We start from the raw sequence: 10,212 nt of genomic DNA, 5'->3' as shown, positions 1-10,212 counted from the left end.
TATATATATATCTTTTGCTCTGTAAGCGACATTCTCTACGTTATCGTTTTGTGTGTGATGGAGCTTGTTGTTTTTGTTTATATTTTTTTTACAGGCTCTTAGTTACATTTTTATTCTTCAAGTATTATGTATGTATCTTTTTTTAGGTGTCGTAATCCCTCACCACCTTTGGTTTATGACTTAAGCGTAAAGTTCTGTGTAATAGGGTGATACACCTCATCTACCACTCCACCACTCCACCTCCACCCCACCACCCCCTTTTCCATCTTCCTCTTCCTCTGCCTCCTTAGCCAGAGAATACCGCACCTCCCTTTCATCCACCACTCCACCGTCACTCCACCACCCCATCTCCATCTCCCTCTTCTTCCACTTTTTTAGTCAGAAAATACCATAAAGAAAACTAGACCATCCAAAAAAATTTTATCCTCATCACAGCAAAAAAAACTCAATGACGAGTGAAGACTTGAAACGGCATCATCGTTGTCATCATCATCAGCCTTACCTATATGCTTTACCACCCCCAACAAGTAGAAGCAGCAGGAAGTTAAGGTGAAAGTGGGTTGAGAACTATTGCTGGAGCCATGGCTGCTTGAGGTTACAGAATCAAATTGTCTCATTTGTCATTGTATTGATTTTATGAGATGAAGGGAAGGAAGGAAGAGAGAAGGGAGATTTACTTATCAAATCGAAAAGGAGGAAGAGAAGGAGGAAGAGGAAGATGGTGGGGAGAGATGAGGAGGTGGTGGTGGTGGTGGGGTTAGGAAGGTATGATTGAGAGTGGTGGCAATGGGATAGTAGGAGTTTTAAATATTGATAAGGAGAAAGAAAAAGAGGAAGAGGAATAAAACAACGTCGTTTAAGCCTAAACATGATGTCGTTTAATCGTGCTACATCATCTCTTCGGTGACAAAAATAGAAAAGAAGACCAACTTGAGTCACACCTTAAAATTTTAGGATACATTTTGGGTCAATTAAAAATTAAAAAATTAAATTAAATTAGGAGTCAAATTTCAAAGACCATTTTAAATATTAACCCTCAAACTATTTTTAAGTTTGAAGCACTAGTCTTAGTTTTAGAAAATTAAAGAAGAAAATAGTAAAACTTTACACCAACTTTTTTTTCTAATATAAGAATTTAATTTTCATATATTATTATTATAAACAAATTTTAAATAATATAATTAATTGTATATCGTCATATCAATAAAAATAATTAATTTTTAAATTTATTATTTAAAAAATTATTTAAGTGCATAGATATAACTGAGTAATTGTATAAATTTTTAAAAAAATATGAGGAGTCAATGTAATATTTGTACAATGTGTACAATAGAGGTTTATGGAGTATTAGAGATATAACTATTAGTGTTACTTTTTTCCATCAGCTGAAGCTTTTGGGATAAGTGGTATCATGACATGGTATTAGAGTTTTAGATTCGAAAGGTTAAGAGTTTAAATTTTAGTAAATTCCAAAATTAGTATGGAAATGTTCATTTTGTAACTCAATAGCCCAATCCTAATTTTTTTTATATACTAACAACATATTTAAATTAAATTACTAAAATAAAGTATTTTCGTGCGAGAAACGTATGTTTTTCTATCATTATCACAGTTTTTTAGTCTTCACCATCTTGCTCATATTAGTCAATTATTAATTAAAAGTATATTAACCATTATTGATTAATTTAATTTAGTTGTGAAATCTAGTAAAAATGATTGCTACCTTGAAATAGTCACAATAAAATATGGTATAATCAATCAAGAAGTGACATATGGATAACTTTTAAATTGACAAATTTAAAAAAATATTTATGTATTTTAAAATTAATCACCACATTAAAACCCTCCCTCTCTCTTTCATTAAGTAATAAATTACTAAAATAATCAAACTAATAATAAAAATAATTAAATTTATTTATAATGATATAATAAAATATTTTATAAAATATTAAATACGTATTTTTATAAATATATAGATGGCTGATTTTTTTATTAATATATAACACTATTGAATTTAACAAATAAAGGCATTTTCTCATCGACTAATTCCAGTATTTTAGTAAATTTTTCTCGTCCAAGGTTCCGAACAATATTGATATCACGAAACTCTGGGTAAAGAATAGACCAGTTTTATTACTTTATTGTGTGTTGAAGGTTGATTTCATATAAGGACAAAAGAAATAAATTTGACTGCACGCATGAGAGTTGGCCAAATTTACTGATTTTACCATATACTATATATAAATTTTTAGCCGTCTTATATTGTTTTCGGGTCCTCTAATCAATAAAAATAGAAAGGAATTCGAATATTGAATTTGTTTTTCTTATGTATTTTTCTAGTAATTAACTAACTCAATCTTTTTTATTTTAGCCTTTAGTGCAGTAACTTATATATGAACATATATGTAAGCTAATGGAGACAAAATTACAATGCGCAACAATAATCACTATTTTTTTAAAGAGAAAGTGTATGGAATTAATTTTTAGTTAATTAATATTTAGGGTAATTTACGTATTTAAATTGTTTGAGCTCCAATATTACGCAAATACATTGTTTTCAAATTCAATACGCAAATGCATTGTTTCACTATTTTATGTAAACCGTTACTGGCAGTAGCAGTTTATAGGTGTGCATAAACCGCTACTACCTGCTGCGGTTTATGTGTGGGAGTGTGTGAGTGTAAACCGCTGCTGGCAGCAGCGGTTTACGTGCGTGTGTGTGTGTGAGTGTAAACCGCTACTGGCAGTAGCGGTTTACGTGTGATGCTTCTCCTATATAAACCGTGGTTGTAGTCGCGGATTATGCATTTAGATGGTTTGTGGAGTTTTTTAGAGAGAGGAAATTCTAGAGAGAGGTCAGAGCAAGTTGTGAGCGGGCCCAAGGTTTCTCAGCGGCGATTTCTGGCGAGTTATCATGGCAGGCAGGACCCTGTACCGACTGAACGGTGTTGCGCATATTGCCGATTCTATTGGTGACGATGTTAGTTAACATTTATTTTTTTCTAGGCTTTGCATATGTTAGTCAGAAAAATAGTAGGTTAGGTAGACGAATTAGAATTTATAGATTATTCCCTCTAATTTGAAATTAGGGTTCGCATGCTAGGATGTTAGTTCACTGATTTTGGTTTAGTATTTTGAGTTTTTCTTGGTAAGTTATATATATGCCTAGTTACCTGAATCTTAAATCCCGTCAATGAATGTTATGCTATATGGTGTTGGTTTAGTTTAGGGAAAGGGATAGTTGACGTTAGTGAATCATTATAGTTTGTTTAGGATATTTGTATGATATGAAGTTTTAAATTTTAAAGCTGTACAATATTTTAAAATTTCTGGATGTTATTTAGTAAAGTATGTGTGTTGTTATTTTCCCTATCGTGACTAGGGAATTTTTTTTAATACTATATAGGAGAATTTGTTGATGGTTTAAGGTATTCGTATACGGTTAGATATGGGAATTTGTTTAAGGATAGGAGAATTTAATTGGACTCTGTTTTTTTTTTTGTTGTTCTGTGCAGCCCACAAGGTGTATATACAGTGTGAGACGGCAACAGAATATGCCCATGCATGACAGGATCATCCCGTATTTAGAGAGGGCTGGATTGTACCATTTGGCAAGGCTAAACAGCCAATGGTTCTGGTTGGATGAGCCGCTTGTTAGTGCGTTCGTTGAGAGGTGGCGGAAAGCCTCAATACACGGAGGGAATGTCCAAAACATCCGATGAAAGAAGACTCTATCTTCGTCAACTTGGTCACCCACCCTAACCGGGGACGTCTTCAGTAGAGCAATGGAACCTTCCATCGTGCATGTGACCCCAAGGATCCACCGAGGCAGATCAGCATATGACTCCTCCCAATCGCCATATATTTGCGCTACTGCCTTCTGCTTCGCCAACCATACCTTCCGATAACTAGGCCTGAATCCATAAGTCGCCTCCGTTGCCTCTTGCAACACCTTAATAGACACCGACGCATCAGCTCGAACCAATGGATAGATCCTCGCACAGATGACATGATAATCAAGCTGCTTGTGGTCGCTTGATATCGATGTGGCCATACACGTGTGCGGACCGTTGTACCTCCTAACTTCCCATGTGCTCTTCCTTTTCCGCATGACTATCCGAATCAACCACGTGCACCCGTTACCAAACTCCTTGCATCTCCCTTGGTATTTCAGATTGTCCAACTCCATAACCTTGTACTCAACTCCACGCCGAATACTGTAATCTTTTACACTCAACACGGCTTCCTCTTTACTCTGGAAGGATTGGCCAATCTGAAATTCAGTCATAGATGTCCCATCATGCATCTCCTGTCCATCGAATGTTGCATCAGCATTCTGCTATTGGCTGATGGCTTCCAAGTTCAAAGAAGAGAGGTGGGGAGGGTACTCCTGTGTTGCAGAACCGGAACCTCCATGGGCTGAACGTCCACCTCTTGGAATATCATCATCACTGTCCCCACCAATATCGACAGGCTCCTCATCTGAATCATCGTCAAACAGTGCATTCTCAACTCGATCCGGTCCGGCATCGCATTCAAAATCAGGAACAATAGGACCAACATATGCATGAACAGTCCCAACACGTTCGGGCTCCGCATTCGGAACTGCCACTGCTACCACAGGCATCGATGTTGATGCACCACCAGCTGGGGTCGACTGAGGATTAGGTGCCGATGCCCCAGAGCTATCCACACCATCTTCCAACTTCGCAAACAGCTCAGTTACCCTCACCTCCGAAAAACTACGCCTGCAGTGAAACAAGACCTGCAAGTCTTCATTCGACCCGATCACGAAGGTCTCATATCTCACACCAGTTGAGACAACATCAATGGGAATCTTGTAAAATAATTTTTTTACCCACTTCGTCCCACAGGTACCGAGCTTCCGTAATATGCTTTGCTTAATCTCCGCCAACGTATTCGACGATCGGATAAAAACACTAAGCGGTTCTCTATCTGTGAATTTTACACCATGCCTTTTGCTCTTTTGAATTTTTCCAGAACAGTGAACCAGAGCCACAAAACTATCTTCCCCCTCCATTTGTGAATAACACTCTACCTCTCCACATTTGGCCCCTCTACGGTTTATATAGGCAGCCTCATTCAGCCCATCACACGTAAACCGCTACTGGCAGTAGCGGTTTACATACACACGTAAATCGCTACTGCCAGTAGCGGTTTACACTCACACACACGCACGTAAACCGCTGCTGCCAGCAGCGATTTACACTCACACACTCCCACACATAAACCGCGGCAGGTAGTAGCGGTTTATGCACACCTATAAACCGCTACTGCAAGTAACGGTTTACATAAAATAGTGAAACAATGCATTTGCGTATTGAATTTGAAAACAATGTATTTGCGTAATATTGGGGCTCAAACAATTTATATACATAAATTGCCCTAATATTTATAGTTAAAATTAAAAATATAAAATTTAATATAAATAAAATTATTTTAAAAAAATTAACTAAAAAAAATTAATTATCTAATCTTACTCTTTTTTTTATAATTCGAGGACAACAAACTAAGCGAAATTAAGTTATTAGTAATGACAAAAATTAAAATGTTTTCCAGTCTTAAATAATAAAATATGAGACGGAATCCTAATAATAATATATCTAATAATTCATCTTATTTAAGAATAAAAATTGAGATGTATTATTTAAAATTGCTCTCAGAAAAATACATATAAATAAGCATATATATATTTGATGTCCCTACAGATAGATATACTCAGAGGAGATAATAATGTTATAAATTAGCCTAGTGACAAAGAATAGGTAGAGTTGACAGCATAGGTAGCTAGACTATAAATATAAGAAAGTGAAAGTTAATTAATAAGTTAGCGAAGAAACGCATGCATGAACAATCCATCTTGGTTTGTACTTATCTCCTTTGAAGAAAGTAAAAAAGAGGGGACCAAAAACCAAACTTTCCATTTCTAGGTGTTGGCATGTGGTCCCTCTACATTCTTGTTTAATTTATTGTAAATTAATCAGGTTTATTCATCACATATCTAATCTTATACTAATTAATAATAATGGCCCATTTTCTTTTATTGCCTCAACTTTGGTTTCTTATTGTTCACACAATATTTGAGTGGTTGGCTTTTGGCTTGTCCCATTGGTGAAATAAAAACAAAGAAAAGAAACAATATATATGGCGAGTTTAATTGGTGGCTAATATATCGCATATGCATACCTCGCATTATACCCTATGCATTTTCTGGCTTTCTTGTTTGACACTTAGCGATTAGCATACATCAGTAGTGTCCAGTGTGGAACTGGAATAGTATATAACTATATACACATTTTTTGAAAAGAAAAAAAATGATAAAAAAATCGTGGGGGATATTAATGATTGATTTAAAAAAAATAAAATAAAGAAGCTACAAGGGAGTTGAAAAAAAAAACCTTCATTTCTAAAGCAAACAAAGATCAAGGAGTTCTAATTAATAAAGTCTTTTATGTTGTTTGGGTATTGTAGTCTTTTTTGGTCTTTTGGAGTTCCAATTCTAAGGTTTGCATTATATTTGATTGAGTCCGAATACATTAATGTTGGGATATTTTTACCTAATTTCATGAAACTATTTCTCTAAATAGTCATATCTAATAATCTCTTTTTGGATTTGCATAACTTTTTTTGTTTATTCTTTAATTTTTTATTATTCTTATGCTATTTTTTTATCAATAAAAATTAAACTCTAGACTTTAAACTATAAAAATTCTGATATTATATCATAATATATATCACTTTTTTTAAAATTAAAAATATATTCTATATCAATTTGAAGCTAAATTTCATATTTTCATTAGCATTCTTGTTAATTTACATTTCCAGAAAATTGTGAAAATTAATTAAAAAATAATTATATTTCTAAAATTTGAATAATTCTGTATGTTCAATCTAAAATAATTATAGAAGTGATTTTATAAATATTCAAAGAACTTAACAGTATATACAAATTTTAATAAAATGACCGGTATTAAAATTAAGTTTTTTTTTTAAATATCATAATTTCAAAAAGCAAACTCAAAGTGATGCATAAGATAGAAGAACAAAACATACACACACAAAATGTACATAAATTGTTGGACCTACCAATGGTTTTATATTTTTAATTTTTGCATGTAAATCCCTACATCTTTTAGGGGTTTATAATAGCACGCAGTCATTTTTCATATAAATTTCTACAGTTTCTAAAAATTTATGATAGTAGTCGATTTTCACATAAATTTGTATAGTCTTTAACGATTTACGTATAAATTTTAAAAATTTTGGATTATGCAATGGTTTATATATAGTAAGTATAGAATTGAAATTTAAAATACATCCATTCTCTAAATATTGTAATTGAATAATTTTAAATTTTATTTTATTTAAATATGCAATTTTCCCTAGAAATAAAGTGAAAACAAAATTTTGTTGTTTCTATTGTTCTTTTCACATATACCTAAAACTAAAAACAAAAAGTAGCAAAAACGCAAACACAAAACTAAATAGGTCTTAAATTAGCTTATATAAATTGAAAAATACTTTTAATTCTACTATCCAACATATATCTTGTAGGTGGATTAGCAAAATTTTGTGTCACTAACTCAATCCAACCTGTATTTTATGCTTTTAATTAATTAATCAATTTTTACAGATCAGAGGGATAGTTTTTTTAATCAACAATTAACTAATAAAATAAAAAAATTTGTGGCTTATCAATTACAAAGTCTATATTAATTTATTTATGTAATAATAATATTTAAAAGATAATAAAATATCAAATTAAATAGTTCAAAATTATTTTATCTTGTATTTTTTATTATTTTTTATTTTATTTTATATTCATTAATTACTGATGAAATTATTTTGATTAATAATAATACAAATAAATATATATTATAATTATAAATATTAAGTTAAATAAAATAATTTTAAATGATTATTTTTCTAGTATTAAGAAATTGAAGCAGAGAAATAAATAAAAGAAATGAATTAAAATTAAAGTGATGAATATAGTAAGTAGCTAATAGGCATGCATGTAGAGGGAGAGATATACAAGGTTTGAAAGGAAAGGACAGAGAGTGTTTGAGAGTAGTAGTAGTGGGCATGATGATTCACATGGAGAAGAGAGGATCTAGTACTCCTACTCCAATCAGAATGAATGGAAAAAAGGGGTAGCAAGAAATGCATGGAGTTGGGTGGGTGAAATAGTAAATACAGAAGAGTGATGAATACTAGAAATGGAAAGTGTTTGTATCCATGCATTGCAAGGTTATAGAAAGAAAGAAACAAGATAGAAAAGGGAAAGGGGGAAAGAGGCATGCGCAGAGTGTAGTTGGTGTAACATAATTGAGAGAAAGAGAGAGAAAGAGGCCTACCCAACCCAGAAAGGGAAACCAAAATAGTAGTTTGTCTCAGTGAATCATGAAAGCGATGTAACACATCGCCCCAATTTACGATTTCCACCAATAATGCGTCACTATCATCCTCCACCCCTATACTATCAAACTCCTATAATATTTATATTATTCCTCACTTTCAATTAGGTTAAACAATTAAAGTAAGCTAAGCTAAGGGTGTGTTTGTAAAATACGTTGAAGAGGATAAAAGTGCGTTTCAGTACTTTGAACAGGTTTTAAAATACTTGACTTTCTAGTATTTTTTTAAATAAATAAAATAAAAAATTAATAAATTATCTACAATATAAATGAACTCAATTAATTTTCTTTTATTTTTAATTTTAAAATTTAAAAAATTAAGATAATGAAAAATTATTTTTTCATAATAAATCTATTTTTTAATTAGTTGTATCTAATTAACTATACGTTAAATTAATTTTCTAGCAGAATCAATAAAATAAATATCATATCTACGNAATCAGAGAAATAACAAATTTTAAATAAATATATTATTTGATAATGAGATAAATAAACGAATATTTTTACACATATTTTATTAACAGTGCAAATGAGATACGTTATAAATGTTATATTTCATTTGTATAGTTAATAAGATAAGTGCAAAACGACGCCTATAAATATATTTTACCTGAACTCAATATTGAATAACATTTTTGTCATTTTACGCTTTTTTATAATTTTTTCTTTTATCTTAGAGTTTCCTAACATCCCAAACTTTCTAAGAGATTTCATAACAATAGCAGATTCTTTAAACATCAATAGGCTGAATGAAAGTTAGCATATTAAAAAGGCACTGGATCTTAATGTTAGTACTACTTTTTATTTAATTTTAATATCAAAGCTTTTTAATAAACAATATGTGTTATGTGTTATGTTTATGGCACAATTTTTAGGTATCAATTATGGTTAACTAGTGACATTTATTGATAGTGCTATTTATGCATAGATATTAATTACTGTAAGTAGAACTAGTTTCTTTATTTAATCATAAATGTTATAAAATAATATTCAGAATAATTATTTAAATTAGTCGTACGAATTTTAAAAATAAATATTTTAATTTTTTAAAAAATTAATACATAAAAATATTTTTAAAATTTTACTCTAACAGATAAATCAATTTTCACACTACGTTAGACACAGTGAATAGCAGCCAAGATTTGGAGGCCACAAATTTCGCCGACGCAAAGCATGCAGGGGAAAGTTGAACTCTTTCGCTTGCCACAATCATCAGCGATGACTCCACCAAAAACGCCGCCATCGTCTACGCAAGATACGGTAAATAGCGGCGAAGATCTGGTGGCCACACATTTCACCGCCGTGAAACATGCTGGGGAAGCAGAACTCCTTCGCATGCCTTATCATCAGCGGCGACTCCATCACAATACGCCGCCATGTGAGGATCTAATATTAAGCAATCTAATTTTTGTTTTGCCCCCTTTTTTTTCTTATAACCTTGAGTTGATTCCCCCCAAATTTCAAGAAAACCCGCGAAGAGTAACTAGTAGCCCGTGAAGCACACCCATTGCTGCAATTCCAAAACAAGGTTATTTTTTTGGTAGCGTAATTATTTAAATCAATCTCCAAAAATTTTAAAAGTAGATTAGTCCCCAAAAAAATTAATACAAAAATCAATCTCCAACTTTTTTTCTATCAGACATAACAATCTCCTATCAATTTTTCGACGTAACTCCTAACGAAAAATACAAATTTGATACACTTTTTTTTGTTAACATGGTTTTTGCACACATTATAAATCAAAGAAAAATAATATGTATGTGTCACATTCACA

The sequence above is a fragment of the Arachis duranensis genome, chromosome 5, assembly GCF_000817695.3.
Source record: "Arachis duranensis cultivar V14167 chromosome 5, aradu.V14167.gnm2.J7QH, whole genome shotgun sequence".
Classification (NCBI taxonomy): domain Eukaryota; kingdom Viridiplantae; phylum Streptophyta; class Magnoliopsida; order Fabales; family Fabaceae; genus Arachis; species Arachis duranensis.
The sequence above is the reverse complement of the archived record's forward strand: the minus strand, read 5'-3'. Positions refer to the sequence as shown.